General features: G+C 37.1%; 1 pseudogene; it reads left to right on the forward strand.

The window, feature by feature from the left end:
* Nucleotides 1–4,485: 4,485 nt before the first annotated feature.
* On the forward strand, nucleotides 4,486–5,102 carry LOC102268829 (ras-related protein M-Ras pseudogene; annotated as a pseudogene).
* The last annotated feature ends 13,859 nt before the right edge of the window (nucleotides 5,103–18,961 follow it).

Below are 18,961 nucleotides of genomic sequence, written 5' to 3' on the forward strand. Positions count from 1 at the left end.
TATGTTTTTGTAAACGCACTCCTTGGTTTTCTTGCTAAAACAAGACCATTCCATAGCAACTTATATTCTGGGAAATTACTTTAATAACTTTAAGGGGGTTTAAAATTAGAAAACTGAAGATGGCAATTTTAAAATTTCCTTTTGTTGGTAAACCACAATTTAAAATTCCCAATAACATTGTTGAATTCATGGTGCTATATATCTTCTTCTTAGCCATTATTTTTAGTGTTTAAAGCAAGACTGTCAAAAAAAGTTGTCTGTAAATTACATTTTACAATCATAAAAACTCAAAGAATGTATCATGTCATTTTTATTTAAAATTTTCAGGGGTAAATTTAGCAGATATATAATAAATGATTGAACACTAGAGATTTTAGCTATAGTGATATGCTACCCAAATTTTTAATAAATAACTGGTATTGAGACCCAAGAATTCTTCGAAAAGAATTACATATTCTGAAAGTGAAAGTGTGTATGAATAGACCTCCCCTCTCTGATGCAGTAACCATTAGCCACAGATAGACACTGTGTATTTGAAATGTGGCCACTGTGTTGAAAAACTGCACTTTTACCTTTATTTAATTTCAACTAATATCAACTTTTATAGCCACACATGACTAGCTGCTGCCATATTGGAGACTGCAGGTGCACATACCTACATGAAAGTGAAAATGAAATCCCTCAGTCATGTCCAAGTCTTTGCGACCCCATGGACTGTAGCCTACCGGGCTTCTCCATCCATGGGATTCTCCAGGCAAAGGTACTGGAGTGGGTTGCCATTTCCTTCTCCACATACATACATATGTATGTATAAATACATACTGTATTTAGCTGCCATTTTATCTTTAATGTCCTCTAATGTGAGCCTTTCTCAGCTTTCCTCTCTTTATGATATTCATATTTTTGGAGAGTATATTTGGTGGACCATGCGTATAGCTCCTAATCCTGACCTGGAAATTCTCTTATAGAACTTGTCTTTACAACAAATTTGTAGGAAAAGTTTCCATCTATGAATTCTGAGAACTTTAGTACCAGTCAAGTGGGCAATCAATCCATAATGGGTGTTACAAGAGATACAAGCAGAAATTAAAGGATATCTCTGAATACAGAGAACTTCTGAAGTCAAGGAAGAGCAGAAAAAGAGTGTGAACTTGAAGTGTACACTCCAAGGTCAAGGGGGAAGTAGCTGTTGGTGTTGAAGACAGGCAAAGAAAGGAGCTGTGAGATCTAATAAAGTCTTGTCATATGGGTAGGTGATACGGGTAGCCTTAGTGGAAGAAAACAAAAGTAAGAAAATGATACAGTGCTTAATCTCAACAGTTTATAACCTTAATAATGAAGCTGTAAGACCACAATTCTGTTATATGACTTGCTAAGACAGGGAGATAAAACAGATATATAAACATCATCAAAGAAAATGATACCATTAATCATTTCAATAGTATAGAAAAGGCAATTGATATTTCTGTAAAAAACTAGAAAGATGAAAAATCAGGATATGTTACATAAACTAACACTAGGTATGATTTCAAACAAAATATATCGTATATATTGCTATACCTGATTCAACTACTGTTGAAGAGGATAGATTATTAAAAAAAAAAAAAAAAGCAGAAGTGTTACTTATACAACTCTGTGAATAAACTAAAAAAGACTGAATTGTACATTTTAGGAGAGTGAATTTTGTGAACTTAGATATTGAACTTAGATATTATAAGCAATATCTTAAGTTGCAATGAGATAATATATAAAAGTAAAAAATCTGGAGAGGGAAAGAAGCCTCTCTTCACAAGGGAGGATAGTTTGGTAAGTACATGTTGAAATAGATATTTGGAAGAACCACATTTTTTCTGATCAATGAATAAAGAAGAAATAGAGAAGTTAGCTGGAAGAGTCATCATGAAGATGAATCTGAAGAAAGAGGTGAGAGAAATGGGTGAGTCGAGGCCCTGCACAGGCACAAGGGTGGGAAGCGACAGCCCACAAAGACAGAGTATCTGAAAAGGACTTTGTTGCATAAGAAATACAAAGAGGATTTTTAAGTCGTTTACCATGATGTTTTCTATGCACCTATCTCTTATCTTTTTCTGTCTTACAGTGCTTTAATAAATGTTACATTTGTCACTAAGCTTTTTCCATCAATGTTGATTCTTTTGGGGAAAATAAAAAGGGAACTATGTTTGCGTCAATTTCAGGCAAAAACATGTACTGTGGGAAAGCCTGGAGTGGAGTACAAAGGATATGCTGGAGTATAAATACCTGGGAATTATCAGAAATTCCAGGGAGAATCAAGACTTTCAAAAGTTGTAGAATTGGTGAGGTTCAAGTTGAAATCCCCCAGTGGAAAAGGGGAACCAGGATCATATCTGGGATACAGATGGAAGGAACAGAAAATTGCATTAAGCTAAAAATATAATACAATGAAAGGATGAATTTGGAAAATGGGAAAGCCCAGAGTTGATCTAGACCCAAGCAGAATAGACAGAGGTGCTTGGCTGCCTGGCAGATGGAGAGACTATAGACTCACCTCCCCCTTGTCCTCCCCCAATCCTTTGTGAGTGTCCTACAGCTCAGAGATCAGGGTCTAGAACTTCTGCCCAGAGTGCATGAGGTGCTTCAGTGATGGAGGGCATAATCAGGTAAGGAAATCCTAGGCTCAAACCCATTAAAAATTGACTCTGTTCTCCTATTTTTCTTTTGACTCTTCTAAATCAGTTTTGTTGTCTCTGAAATATACCTGAGATAAGAACAAGCACATCTAATGTGATCAATTAAATTGAGATGTGTTGTGTCAAGTAGAGATTTCAAAGACTTAGCATGAAAAATGTTTTAATTTCTCATGAATAACTTCTATATTGATTATATGTTGAAATGGTAATTGGGCTAAGTAGACTAAATTGCCTAAATTAATTTTCCATACTGCTTTATAATTTTTAATGTGACTGCTGAAAAAATTTTAAATGAAATTTGTAGCTCAGTTTTTATGTTCATAGGACAGCACTGGAATAGATGATTTATGAAGTAAAAGCTACAAACAGTATGACAAAAAAATGTATCTTCACAGCTAATCTAATGAGTGAAAACTTACATAACCTTCAGTTTTTAAGATAGCAAGATACTAAAAAATGTTAGTGCATATTATTAACAAGGACATAGTAAGATAAGCATGCTTACATATTAGTAATGAGGTTATAAATTGTTAAAATCTTTCCAGAAAAAACTGGAAAAGCCTTTAAAATACTGGTTCCCTTTTAATAAACAACTCTTGATACCTACAATTTTTCTGTACAATGATATTGATTGTGGCATTATTATCTAGGAATGTATGACAATAACCTGAATAGTGAAGGTAAGAAAATACTTAAATAAATGGCCTTCAGTCACATGATAGAAATATTGCCCATATTCTGGTCACAGCACCTTTCTAGTACTAATTTAATAGTAGATGTTTGTGCACTGAAATACAAAGATATAATCATGTTATATGTTAGTGTAATTAAGATTTATGAGAAGGCAATGGCACCCTACTCCAGTACTTTTCTAGAACATTTTGGTGTTACAGATTTTTTAAAATAAAAATTAGCATTAATTACAGGAAATAAAGAAAAAAAGAGAACAAGATGGGTTCAGTATCTGCTAGCTTCAGTCATCTTCCGTGTTTTCACTTGCACATGCCCTAAACTTAGACATGTCTTAAATAGGCACATAGATGATTTCCATCATTTCCGTTCAACTCATTTCCTTTTTTCCTCTCACGTTTTACCTACCAAACCAAATTATTACTGAATAACATTTTAGCTACAGATAAGCTCTTGTGTTTCTTTGAAAAGATTAATGTTAATTTTAAAATAAATGTTTTTCACCTGTCTTATCTAAATGTTAACATTTTCTGTGTTTTTTCTGATTCATACCAAAAAAAAATCAGCTCACTAAATTAACATGCTGCTGCTGCTTATCTCCAAATTTCCTTTTAATCCATATTCATTTTATTTATCAGTATCTGATAAAATTTAACTAACATATTTAGAAATCTTTCACTAAAAGAAAACAAAAATCCTGTGGCTTTAGATAAGTATTTAAATATAAAAATAGTAATTTAATTGACTATAAAAACTCAATATTAGCATTGAGAAATAGTTCAGGATTTTTCTGACTTGTCTCTGGTGTTGATCATGAATAAGCTCACAATCTTGGTTCTGGTTTTTTAATTGATCATCATTTGGCAGTGGGAAAAAAATGTTACAATAGTCTGGTTTATCCCTCCCATTCTGCCTGTGTTGGTTCTAGCAGAGTTGATCATCATGGCCATATTACACAAGCCTAGACTTAGAATCAACTTACTGGGGCAGATGACTTATGAACTCAGTGTTATTTCAAAATGACTAAGATTCCCTTTTGCCCCACCGCAGGCTCCAGGGTAACGGTGTGCAATAGCGCCTGTTCACTACCTAAAAAGCCCCGTTCACTGTCTGACCACCCAGCAACATGCTAAGGAGTGCGGTCCCCAGTCACAACCTCCCTACATACAAGCTGGGGGTGGGGAGGTATGGGTAAGAGCCCTCACCATTCAGCTTTTACAGAAGGTCTTTGTACCTGACTACAACCCCACCATCCAAGACTCTTTCCTGAAACATACAGATGTTGACAATCAATGGGCCATCTTGGACGTTCTGGACACGGCCCAGCAGGAGGAGTTCAGCGCCTTCCGGGACCAGTACATGCTCACAGGGGACGGCTTCCCCATCGTCTTCTCCGTCATGGACAAGGCCACCTTCGAGCACGTGGACTACTTCCACCAGCTCATCCTGCGCGTCAAGGACAGGGAGTCATTCCCGATGATCCTCATGGTCAAAAGGTCGATCTGATTCATTTAAGGAAAATCACCAGGGAGCAAGGAAAAGAAATGGCGACCAAACACAATATTCCATATATCAAAACCAGTGCCAAGGACCCACCTCTCAACGTTTTCGAAGCCTTCCATGACCTGGTTAGAGTAATTAGGCAACAGATTACAGGGAAAAAAGCCAGACGAAGAAAAGAAAACCAAACGTTGGGGAGACCAGGTCACGAGCACCCACAAACTGCAGTGCGTGATATGGTGATGGCCCAAAACCTGGGCACAGTGACTGCGAACTGGCCAGTGCTCGGGACTCCACTGCCTAACTGCACCAAAGACCATCCTAACCATGACCCTTGGCTTGAGGACTTGGCACAGGAAGGGAGAGAGGGAGGGTGGGCAGGGAGGAGGTAGGGTCTAGCTTTTCCAGAGGGTCACAGGAGACGGGGTGTCTCACCAAAGACGAGGAGGCAATGGTAGACAGAACAGTATCCGAGCCCTTGTGTTGATGGAACCCGGTCCCTCCCTCTCTCAGTGGCTGTGTTATTTCTCTGAACTACAATAAACTGTGGAAAATTCTGAAAGAGATGGGAATACCAGACCACCTGACCTGCCTCTTGAGAAATCTGTATGCAGGTCAGGAAGCAACAGTTAGAACTGGACATGGAACAACAGACTGGTTCCAAATAGGAAAAGGAGTTCGTCAAGGCTGTATATTGTCACCCTGCTTATTTAACTTCTATGCAGAGTACATCATGAGAAACGCTGGGCTGGAAGAAACACAAGCTGGAATCAAGATTGCCGGGAGAAATATCAATAACCTCGGATATGCAGATGACACCACCCTTATGGCAGAAAGTGAAGAGGAACTCAAAAGCCTCTTGATGAAAGTGAAAGTAGAGAGTGAAAAGTTGGCTTAAAGCTCAACATTCAGAAAATGAAGATCATGGCATCCGGTCCCATCACTTCATGGGAAATACATGGGGAAACAGTGGAAACAGTGTCAGACTTTATTTTTCTGGGCTCCAAAATCACTGCAGATGGTGACTGCAGCCATGAAATTAAAGGACGCTCAGCCCTTGGAAGGAAAGTTATGACCAACCTAGATAGCATATTGAAAAGCAGAGACATTACTTTGCCAACAAAGGTTCATCTAGTCAAGGCTATGGTTTTTCCTGTGGTCATGTATGGATGTGAGAGTTGGACTGTGAAGAAGGCTGAGCACCGAAGAATTGATGCTTTTGAACTGTGGTGTTGGAGAAGACTCTTGAGAGTCCCTTGGACTTCAAGGAGATCCAACCAGTCCATTCTGAAGGAGATCAGCCCTTGGATTTCTTTGGAGGGAATGATGCTAAAGCTGAAACTCCAGTACTTTGGCCACCTCATGCAAAGAGTTGACTCACTGGAAAAGACTCTGATGCTGGGAGGGATTGGGGGCAGGAGGAGAAGGGGACGACAGAGGATGAGATGGCTGGATGGCATCACTGACTCGATGGACGTGAGTCTGAGTGAACTCCGGCAGTTTGTGATGGACAGGGAGGCCTGGCGTGCTGCGATTCATGGGGTCGCAAAGAGTTGGACATGACTGAGTAACAGAACTGAACTGAACTGACATAGTGTAGGTTTGATGTTGGAGTGTTTCTCCATGTCCAAAAACAAGCCATGATCAAGCTCTACCCCAACCCCACCCCCAGGCCACAGTGTCTGAGTTTGGCTGTCTTTTGTATATTTTTAAATTATTTTAAGGATTATTGTTTTATTAAAGGGGTCTGTATGCCCCCCCTAAAAAAATGACTAAGATTCAAATTTTCTACATGAGATGACCAAAGGAAGGGTATGAGCTTGTTCTCAAGATCCCCAAAGAAGCTTAGAATTAATAAAAATTGGAAAAGCACAGATCAACATGTATTTACACACTTTGTTGACTGTGGTGATGACAAGGGCTCACCTATCACTTTGTGCACAATTTTGTTTATGAATGACATTGCTAATGAGGAATACACAGTGTGGGCTTTGGTACCATCTGCCACTGTATGGCCAAGGACTAGTCTAACCCTGCAAGGCGGTATGTCAACAGCAGAGCCTGATGCTAATCATACTGGCATCCTTTACAGTTGGCAGCATGTTTATAAAGTAGCAGACACTCAATAATTGCTATTATTATTAATTAACACATAAGTAACAGTCCTATACATAGTCAACAAAAGTATGATATTCAGGAAAGTATTATTGAGCCCTCAAGTTGGTGGAATGTTTCTCCCAATACTTAGTAGCTATATTTCTTAATTAATTGAGGCACTTTATATAAAATAAAATTCACTCATTTAAAGAGTATAGTTCAATGAGATTTGACAATTTAATATGCCTGTGCTATACATTTTCTTCAAAGCACCAACTGAATTTCACTCCAATTATTTTGTCAGGTTGAGATTTTAATTCCATTCAGTTCAAACTATTTTCTAATTTGTCTTGTCATTTTCTCTTTAACCCATGAGTTATTTAGAAGAGTGTTTTTTGCTTTCCAAATATTTTGTGTTTTTCCAGATAGCTTTCTGTCTTTCATTTCTAATTGAATTTTCCTGTGGACAGAGTATAAACTCAGTGTGATTTAAGTTCTTGTAAATTTACTGATTTTTTTATTGCCCTGAACAAAGCCTAGTTTCCCTAATGTTCCATATTACTTGAAAAAAAAAAGTGTTTTCTGCTCTTGAACTTTTCTATAAATATCAGTTAGTTCATGTTGGTAGTGTTGTTTAAGTTTTCTATACCTTTACTGATTTTTCTGTTGGCTCAAACTTCAGTTACTGAGAAGGACCATTTTTCCTTTCAGCCCTCTTAGTACTACATTCACACATTTAGAGGCTCTGTTATGGGTCCTTACATACTTAGGAATGTTACATTTTCTTAATGAATTGTTCTTCTTTATCATTTTATACTATATACTTTATCCTCAATAATATTTTTGTCATGGGGTATAATTTACTCTCCAGTCAAACTTTTCTGCAGTTATTATTTGGAGATTGTATAATTTTCCATCTTGCTTTTTATATATAATTTCCCATCCTCTTGCTTTTAACCTATTTGTGTTTTCATGTTTTAAGAACGTTTCTTAGAGCATACAGTTGAACTTTGTTTTTCTATCCATGTTGATAATTTCTGCTTTTTTATTGGAGGGTTTAGTTGCCTCCTCATGTATAAAGTAGAAACAACACACTTCAATTTAGCCCCTTCCAGATTTTGTGCTCTTGTTGTGGCATGTTTTGTCTCTGCACATGCTACAAACTTCATAGTGTATTATCTCCATTTTAGTCAATACTTTTTACTTTTATTTTTTTCAGTTATATAGTAAAATTGACTTCATTTTAATTCTTGTGTATCACTCTTTGGATTTTAATACATATGTATTTGTGTAACTACCACTATAATCAGAATATAGAAAACCTCCAGATTCCCACCAAATTCCTTGTGATACCAATTTGTAGATATGTACTTCCTGTGATGATTAATTTTATACATCAACTTGACTGGACCACAGGCTGCCCAGATATTTGGTGAAATATTATCCTAGGTGTTTCTATGAGGGTGTTTGTGGATGAGTTTAACATTTAAATCAATAAATTAAAGAAGATTACCCTCCTTAATGTGAGTGGGCCTCATCCTATGAACCAAAGGCCTGATTAGGACAAAAGGGCTGATCTTCTACTTAGTAAGAGAGATTTCTTCCTGCCAAATGGTCTCCTAACTGGGACATCATCTTTTTTCTCCCTTCAGATTTAAACTGAAAACATCTGCTTTTCTGGGGCTCAATCCTGCTCTACAGTTTTTAGGCTGAAACTAATCCCTGGAAACCCCTTATCTATTCTCCATCACTATAGTTTTGTCTTTCTGAGACTATCATATTAATTAAATAATAGTACATATAATCTCTTGAGATTGACTTCTCTCACATAAAATAAAATATTTAGAATTTAACCAAGTTGTTGTGTATAAACAGTTTATACTTTTATATTGTTCACAATGCATTATTTTATGGATATTAAACAGTTTATCCATTCATTAGGCAAACAGCATTTGAGTGTTGTTGTTGTTTTTTTTTTTTTTTTCAGTTTTTGGCAATCATGAATGTAGAGGCTATGAATTTTTGTGTATAAGTTTTTGTGTAAGGGTAAGTTTTCAGTTCTCTAGGGCAGACACCCACACGTGGGACTGCTGGGTCATATGGTGTGTGTATGTTTAACCTCGAAAGAGTTGTCAAATGATTTTCCGGTGACTGTACCATCTTTGTTCCCATTGGCAATGTATGAGTTACAGGTGTTCTCTATCCTTTTAAGTACCTGTTATTGTCAGTATTGTTTATCTTACCCACTTTAATACACGAATGGTATTACTTCAACTTGGATTTCCAGAATGGCTAATGTTATTGAACGTATTTTTATGTGCTTATTTGCCATCTTTGTATCCTCTTTAGCAAAGTGCTATTCATATTTTCTGCCTGTTTTTAAAGTTAAGTTGTATATTTTCTTATTACTGAGTTTTGAGAATTCTTTAAATATTCTGGATCCAAGCTCTTTGTCACATACAAGATTTAAAAACATTTTCTCCCAGTCTGTAGCTTGTCTTTTCATTTTCTTAACAGTGTTTATCAGGAGCAAAAGATATTAAATACTGATGAAGTATAATTAATTAGATTTTATGATCATGCTTTTGATGTCATGATGTCCCTGTTATATAATTTTCGTTAGATACTAGAAATTCTGAACGCTATGTTTTTGAGTGTTCGGGTTTTCTTTCTTTTAAAGAGTGTGGCACTTTGTCCTGGTAATCAGGTTTTAAAGCCTGTTTTCATGATTTTTTCTGTTTTTAAAATACAAATCAGATCAGATCAGATCAATCACTCAGTTATGTCCGATTCTTTGTGACCCCATGAATGGCAGCACGCCAGGCCTCCCTGTCCATCACCAACTCCCGGAGTTCACTCAGACTAATGAATAATGATAAAAGAAAGAAAGGAAAGAAGCTCCATATTTACTTATCTTGACCCACTACATTATTATACATAGTTGCAGATTTAGCATCATTTTCCTTTGACCAGAAGAATTCCCTCTAACATTTTTTGTAATGCACATCCACCGGTGACAAATTCTCCAAGGTTTTATTTTTCTGAAAAGTTTTTACTTAAACTTCACAGTTTAAGACTATTTTCACTGAAACAGAAAATTTTAGATTGGCCTTTTCTTCCCTTCAGAATTCTAATGTTACTTTTCTACTACTTTCTAGCTTGAATTTTAAAATAAAATGTTTACAGTGATTCTTATCTATTTTCCCTTCTATGTAATGCGTGTTTCTTTTCTCTGATTGCTATTAAGAGTTTCATCTTATTACTGATTTTAAACAATTGTTGTGTTCCTTTGGTTTCTTCTGTGTTTATGCTACTTAGCTGTGTTGAGTTCCTCAGATGTATGGCTTGGTAATTTACACTAAATTTAGAATGATTTTAAGTCAATATTTTACAATTTTTGACTATTCTCTCTGCAATTTCAATTCCAACTATATCTGTTATTTTGGCCTACTTCACAATTCCTCATGTAGCACCGGGCTCTATTTTTACGCTCTTCTTCTCCCTGTGATCATTTGTCATCCTATTCTCAATTACACTGTTTTCAAACTCACTGATCTTTTCTTTTGTCTTTAGTGTCTAAGTTTTTCTTAAAACCGTCCAGTGAATTAAGCATTTCTCACATTACATTTTTCATTTCCAGAAACTGCAACTGGGTTTAACGCTAATTCCATTATTTTTGTCATTTCAAGTCTGTTTCTATTGACTCATTTTCCCCCTGCTTTATGGATACCTATCCTTGCTTCTTCGAGTCCCTGTTATATAATTTCCATTAGATACTAGAAATTCTGAACGCTATGTTTTTGAGTGTTTGGGTTTTCTTTCTTTCTTCTAAAGAGTGTGGCACTTTGTCCTGGTAGTCAGGTTTTAAAGCCTGTTTTCATGATTCGTTCTGGCAGTGAGTCAGTTTTAACATTGGTTAGAGAAAGGTAAGAGGAACTGTTACTCTAGCCTGGCCCCATGACCAGGGTGTAGCCCTCTGTTGTCTCTACTGAATGTCCCCACATGTTCAGTGAGGTTTCTCCATTCTCGTTAGTTGGAACTCAAGTCTCTTCTAGCCCCGTGTAAGCCTTAGGAATGTTTCAACTAATTCTTTCTAGTACTTTTGTTTTTGCCTGGTTTTGTGAAGTTTCAGTCTGCAGATGTGTAGTGAAATATCCTGAAACATGTTCTCTCCAAATCTCCCTCTTCTTCAATACTCTGCCCCATCTCAACTTCCTCAAACACCCTGCCGGGTGTCTGGTGTCTGTGAACAGCTGGTTCACATATTTTCCTCTATTTTCTAGCTGTTAATGGCAGAAAGACAAGCCTAAGTGACACCAATTACTCCAAGCTGGCTGCAAGTAGCTGCCACAGATAGTTCTTTCTGGTGCAAGAAAAATATAAGGCTTTGAGGAGTCCCAGAAAGCATAATACACCTTGTAAGATATATAACCTCATAAGCAAACCAAATGAGTCAGTCTCTTAAAAAATTAAAACTGGAAAAACATAGTTAATTCCTCTGCCTATTCAGATTAAAAAAAATAAGAAAACAGCAATTTGGGAGTTTTTTCAAGAGTTTACCCTTGAAACATGGTGTTCCAGCTGGTATGACAGAAAAGAGAGTCTTTGTTAAGTAGTATCAAAGTCCAGGAACAAAATTTACTTCACCCTGAAGGCACATAATTTCAAACTCCTCTGCAGAGTGATTATTGGGCTTATGTGGTAACTGTCTAAAAGCATTTACACAGTCAAGGTTTGCAAGAATCCTGCACAGCGCGGCAGTCTGTCTTTCTCCACCGCTGGCAAGAATGGGGCTCTGAGTGATCACAGGCACATGACGTGGCTGTATTTCAACTAACAGAATGGATACCATGCTTATTTGTTTATGAAGCATTTGAGTGTCCTTCTTACTCTGCTATGTGTTCTGTCTAGGAAAATAAACACATCTGTGGTCACATTTCAGTGTCCTTGGGATGCAGACTGAAGAGAGGACACAAGTAATGTGCAGACCTTTAGGCTTTTAAAATGAATGTCATTTACTGCCACAAATATAAAGGTATTTTCCTTTACCAAATTCTTTCATTTTTTTAAATATCCTGTACAAACTGCCTCTAAAAATAAATAAAATAAAACTTTCAAATAAAACTGCAAGATTCTGACAGGCTATTTGCAAATCACCAGCTTATTTAAGATGTGTGCTTCAAAGTATTTGCAATGATTTTTCATTCCACCTTTTGTTAATGATAAATTATTAATATTTTTATAAAAATGGTTAATGCTTTCTGAGCTCATAATATAGCTTTCTGTATGGTTATCCTTTCCTCATATTTCAAAAATGCATTAAAATTTAATTTCACATTTGCTATGTCATTGTTCAAGCTGACATGCCATTAAACAGTTTTTATTTATTTGTATTATGGGACTTAATCTGGCTTTCCATTGTGAACATGAAGAAAAAAATAAATGAGATGATTTTCTTACTCCTCTCAAGAAAATAAATTTTCACATGGTACAGTATTTAAGTAAAATAAGCATTTTGCTTCTCTCAAATATACCAATTGAATAAGAATAAATACTTTATCCTAGATATAATCTACAATAAATTTGAACCATTTTCCATTGCCTAAATACTAAAAATGGATTAGTCATGGCTTGGAACTTGGCTCAGTATAACTCAGTTAAGTGTCACAGCATGAAGCAGTCTAAGACAAGCCAGCACCTGGGACTGGCCCAGACCATTGGAGAGGAAAAATTATAAAATTATAAAACGGTATTCTCACTAGAGATGCTGAGAGGACGCTCACTCTGGCAGGAAGCACTCTGTCCACCAGAGGCTGTGGAACACTGTAAGCACCAGGAAATCTCACAGAAAGCCACAGAGCTACCAATGCAGGAGGCGTGTACATGTAGAGGCATCAAAGCTACGGAATACAAGAGCAGACTGAACAAATGCCCCACACCTGCCATTAACACTGACTTCATTTTGGAAATTGGATTTGCTATTATCACCAAGAGAAGCACAGAGGCAGAGCTGGAAAGATAAAAACCCAGTTATGTGACCCAGGGCACAGAGTAAGCCTGGAGTTCAAGTTGGAATTGCAACAGCTATAAAAGTACCTTTATGTTGCATCCTTCAGTAGAGTTTAATAAAGTTGTTAAAATTATTGGCATATAATGTGGCAATTAAGTGTACAGACTGTGACAATTTAAGGTGGTGTGGCTCTGCTGAGTGCATCAGGGTAAGTACAGTCAGTGTTCTATCGTTGACCTGAAATTAACAGATGGCCAGCTATTTCCCCAGCAAACATGGGTTTGTTGAGAATTGACAGAGAACTGCAATGGTGGATCTGCAACCATGTGATCCACGGGCAAATCCCCACAGTACAAGCAAGGAAAAGCACTTTATAGAGAAGCAAAGGAAGTCAAGAGGCCTATAGTAGACAGAGAGCCACGGCTTTTCATTGGCTGAGTCCTTGAAAGAATAGTCTTTCTGTTAGAGACTCTGCTAACATCAGGATTTGCGAGCTCTCCCAGCTCTATTTAACTGACATTTCTGTTTATAAACTTTTTACACTATTGCTTATTAATATGTATTGCCCAGGCCTGGAACATATGGTATCTTTCATTCAGATCCATACAATCAACTGCAAAAGTAACTTACTGGAAAACGAGAGGGCTCGTCATCCATAAGTAAGGTTTGCATGCTACAGAGACATAACCTGCTAGCTGAGGTAGTTGTTATCAGTGAACTGTGCTTCTAGTTCTGCTGCACAGACAAATAATGGGATTTTTTCCCAGAAACAGAAACTATATAAAAACAACATCAACTTTCATATATGGAGCACCAACTTGAAAAGCCACACGCAATGCCACAGAATTTACATTTTTTCAAGATAACTTCAATCCTCATAGCTACTTTTGAAATACAGAGTACTGAAGTCAAAGCATGCAAATGGGACCTAGCGAAGTTAAAATTCTTTAACTAGGAAAGTTAAAATTATCTGATGGTAAAAAACAATCAAAAGTAGACCCAGGATTCAAAGTTTACATTTAAAATCCAAAGTTGATTCTTTTAGAAATCTATGTTCCACAATCATTCAAAATGAATGAAAAAGAGAATGAATGATAGTTTCTATCACATAGCAAATTCTACTGAATGTCTTGTCTCTAACACAATCTAAATGAATTTTATATTAAAGCCAGAGCAAATAAATTGTGCCTTGAGTATAACTATTAAAATAATAAATATTACCTGGTAATTTAAAACACTTAAAATATTATAAGGCATGAATGACTTAACCCAGGCATAGCACTATTTCCATTCTCATGTTTTTAAGTAGAACTAAGAGTCAACTGTCTACGAATTTTGGATTAACTGCCTCTAAATTTGAAGTTTCAGAAACTGTACTGAAAGGTCAATGAAGACAGCATCCATGCTATGTCACCACAAACAGAAAAAGTCAGTGCATCTGAAAGTACACAGAAATAACTCTTCATCACACTCTTAAGAAGGTACTCACCAAAACATTAAACTCTGTCCCTAAAATACATAACTGTTATTTTTTGTGGCAGCCAGAGTAGAATTGTTCCATCATCAATCCCTCTCTTCATTGATTTGGAAACATCAATGCTCAGAAAAACAATTAAGGAAGAAATTTGGGAGGTCAACAGTGGTGTATTTCATTCTGAAAAGTGTCAACTTCCAAGACAAAGTGCTCTAACGGGAGTAGAACAGGAAGAGTTGAAGGAGCACAGTACACTAAGAATTAGAGTAGTACAATCCTTTATTGCAGCAATGTCAGAAATCCCAACAATGGAATGAAATAATCAAACTTAAAATTTAGAGAACCTCACCCCACTCCAGTACTCTTGCCTGGAAAATCCCATGGACGGAGGAGCCTGGTAGGCTGCAGTCCATGGGGTCACTAAGAGTCGGGCATGACTGAGTGACTTCACTTTCACTTTTCACTTTCACATATTGGAGAAGGAAATGGCAACCCACTCCAGTGTTCTTGCCTGGAGAATCCCAGGGACGGGGGAGCCTGGTGGGCTGCCGTCTATGGGGTCGCACAGAGTCGGACACGACTGAAGCGACTTAGCGGTAGCAGTAGCACTTGATAGAAACCTTCTGGAAACTAATGATTAGATGAAGCTATACAACTTAATCTATTGTACAGATCTGACCAACACAGGGTGGAACAAAGCGTAACTACATACTCTTTACTGTCATACAGCGTGCTAGTGTACTGGCATACACTAGGTCTAGAAAGCTATTTTCTCATGTATGTTTAAGTTTACTAAAAAAGAATAATAACAACAAGCAGTCAGTGAAAGATTGAAGAGCAAAAAATGGAATTATGAAAAAAATAAGAGAAAGCATAACATTGCATGCTATTTCTTTTAAAAAAAAAAAAAAACCTTCCATTCTCAGTAAAATGGAAAAAGCAAAGGCAGATGATGAGGAAAATAAATAGTATGAAATTATGATGTATAAAAACAAATATATATTTGGTCTTCATCTCCATTCCTGGCACAGAGCTCTTGGAATTTCCTAAGTGAACGGCAGTAAAGTATAAATTGTTACATCAACAGGTGATTTTGGAAAGCTTCCCAGGATAGGGACTGGTTACTGGGGGAGCCAATATGCGACTAGAGGGTTAAAACTTTGAGTCCCACAGCCCTCCCCTCACCACCACAACCAGACCTCCTTGAAAGGGAGAGAGGATGGAGATTGAGTTCAACCTTCAATGACAGTGATTCAATCATGCCTCTGTAATGAAGACTCCATACAGACACAAGGACAGGATTCATAGCGCCTCTGGATTGATGAACACTTGGAGATCTGGAAAGAGCATCACTCTCAGAAAGCACAGAAGCCCTTTGCCCATACCCTGCCCTGTGCATCTCCTCCATCTGGCTATTTCTGAGTTATATCCTTCTATAATAAACTGGTCTCTTTATAAGAAACTGGTAAGTAATATGTTTCACAGTTTTGTGAGTCACCCTAACAAATTAATTGAACCCAAAGAAAGAGTCACTGGAATTTCTGGTCTATAGAAAGCCAATCCTCAAGAGCTCAGGTGATAACCTGGACTTTCAACCAGCATCTGAGGTGGTGGGAGGGGGGACACTCTTAGGGAACGGAGACCCCAACCTTGGGATCTGACAGTATCTCCAGGCACACAGTATCAGAACTGAGATGAACTGCAGGACACTCATCTGGTATTGAAGCATTGCTTCTTGTTTGGAAATCCCCCTCCATATACACATATTTTGAAATTTAAATAAATAGATGATAGAAATACACACACACACACACACACACACACAAAGAGGGGGAGAAGAACAATAAGAACCAATGAATTTGAGTGAGTACCTGACATTCAGGGCCTCCTTGTATTATTATCTTAGCAAATTTTCTGAAAGGATGAAATTACTTTCAATAACAACTTTTTTGGCTTGCTTTTTAATTAGAAATGAAATTATAGAAACATGCTTGACAAACATTTATGGAAACAAATTATTAAAAATACCTCCCCAAAGTGAACAAAATTTTTAATGTCTAAAAATAAAACAAGAAAGGGAACCAAAAGATTAAAATGTCAGATGTTGTTCCCGTAAAAGCTATCCTGATTCAGTGCAAGAAAATATTTTAAGAGATACGGACTAGTGACTGTTTCTTATAAGAGTGTGTTCAGAATGCTTATCCCGTCCAACACAAATTTTTAAATAATAAATTGTTTGTGAGACAAATAAAAGAGGTTCATATAAAATGAATTATGAAGGAAGATTTGCAGAAAGCTTGTAAGGTTGAAAGAAAGAGATACCCAAATTTAATTGTACAGCAAGAACTTAAAGTGAGTAGATAATGTCATCCCAGGTCAGACTGAAGATCTGAGTATATATGAGACACTGGAACAAACAGAAGCATATTGAAAACAGCTGTCAAAGAACAGTGTTCTCACTGAAAGAAGAGCAATTATTTGGAATAAGTAGATGGAAAAAAGAAAACTTCTTACTGTGGGTCATCTGGGGTCCAAAGTTGATGTTAGAATGGAATTTTCTTCATCAGCATTCTGCATCCATCCAGAATGTTAACTTGCTGTGTTTGTTGAAACAAGTAAGGATTGATCAATCACAAACTTTGTTTCAAGCAAAATAAGAACTTATCACTGCCTATGGTATTCTACAACACTTATTATATGTTTACTAAGCACCTTAATCTTGAATAATCACTGTTGTATTTACTTTCTGATCCTGCGACACTGATAGCACCTTTCACTATTAAAGAAGAGAATTAAAGACTAGTGGAGTTAAGAGTGGACATTGGGATTTTATTTTCTGAATATTTATCTATCTTTATTTACTGTTTTCTGATTTTCCCTTAACATGAAGAATACAGATCCTCTATGAAAATTTAAAGATTAAATCTTAACACAGAACTCTGAGAATCAAATCATCAAACATTTACATACAGTTCCATTCAGTCGCTCAGTCGTGTCCAACTCTGCAACCCCATGAACCACAGCACACCAGGCCTCCCTGTCCATCACCAACTCCCAAAGTTTACCCAAACTCATGTCCATTGAGTCGGTGATGCCTTCCAACCGTCTCATCCTCTGTCATCCCCTTCTCCTCCTGCCCTCAGTCTTTCCCAGCATCAGAGTCTTTTCAAATGAGTCAACTCTTCACATGAGGTGGCCAAAGTATTGGAGTTTCAACTTCAATACAGTCCTTCCAATGAACACTCAGGACTGATCTCCTTTAGGATGGACTGGTTGGATCTCCTTGCAGTCCAAAAGCATCAATTCTTCGGCTCTCAGCTTTCTTTATAGTCCAACTCTCCCATCCATACATGACCACTGGAAAAACCATAGTCTTGACTAGATGGACCTTTGTTGGCACAGTAATGTCTCTGGTTTTTAATATGCTGTCTAGGTTGGTCATAACGTTCTTTCCGAGGAGTAAGCGTCTTTTAATTTCATGGCTGCAGTCACCATCTGCAGTGATTTTGGAGCCAAAAAAATAGAGTCTGCAACTGTTTCCACTGTTTCCCCATCTATTTGCATAGAAATGAAGGAATCAGATACCATGATCTTCATTTTCTGAATGTTGAGCTTTAAGCCAACTTTTTCAGTCTCCTCTTTCATTTTCATCAAGAGGCTTTTTAGTTCTTCTTCACTTTCTGCCATAAGGGTGGTGTCATCTGCATATCTGAGGTTATTGATATTTCTCCCGGCAATCTTGATTCCAGCTTGTGCTTCTTCCAGCCCAGCGTTTCTCATGATGTACTCTGCATAGAAGTTAAATAAGCAGGGTGACAATATGCAGCCTTGACGTACTCCTTTTCCTATTTGGAACCAGTCTGTTGTTCCATGTCCAGTTCTGACCATTGCTTCCTGACCTGCATACAGAGTTCTCAAGAGGCAGTTCAGGTGGTCTGGTATTCCCAAGTCTTTCAGAATTTTCCACAGTTTATTGTGATCCACACAGTCAAAAGCTTTGGCATAGTCAATAAAGCAGAAATAGATGTTTTTCTGGAATTATCTTGCTTTTTCAATAATCCAGCAGATGTTGACAATTTGGTCTCTGGTTCCTCTGCCTTTTCTAAAACCAGCTTGAACATAAAAGAGAGGATCTAATCAAGGATTCTGTATGGAGATTGCTTTGTCTAGATGAAGGACAAAGACTTAAGGGTCAGTTTCTCAAGCATCATTTAAGGGGTGTTGTGATGATTTGTTATATCTTGAATTTGTAATGCATCCATTCTTTCTCTTAGGAATTCATAACAGTAACATCAATTTGAAAGAATGAACCAAAATGGTTTTATTCAGGGAAGCAGAGTTCTGGTTGATATTTTAGATGTATTTGTTTTAGAATTTTGTTAGCCCCTTTGAAATGAATGGAAATACTCTTGGAATCAGCACGGGGTAGGGAAAAGTGAGTATACACTGGAATCAGACACATCTGGGCTTCAAAATTCCAGCTGCAACATTACTAATGGAACATTAACACATGCTCCCTGA

Source organism: Bos mutus, chromosome 23, assembly GCF_027580195.1.
Source record: "Bos mutus isolate GX-2022 chromosome 23, NWIPB_WYAK_1.1, whole genome shotgun sequence".
NCBI lineage: Eukaryota > Metazoa > Chordata > Mammalia > Artiodactyla > Bovidae > Bos > Bos mutus.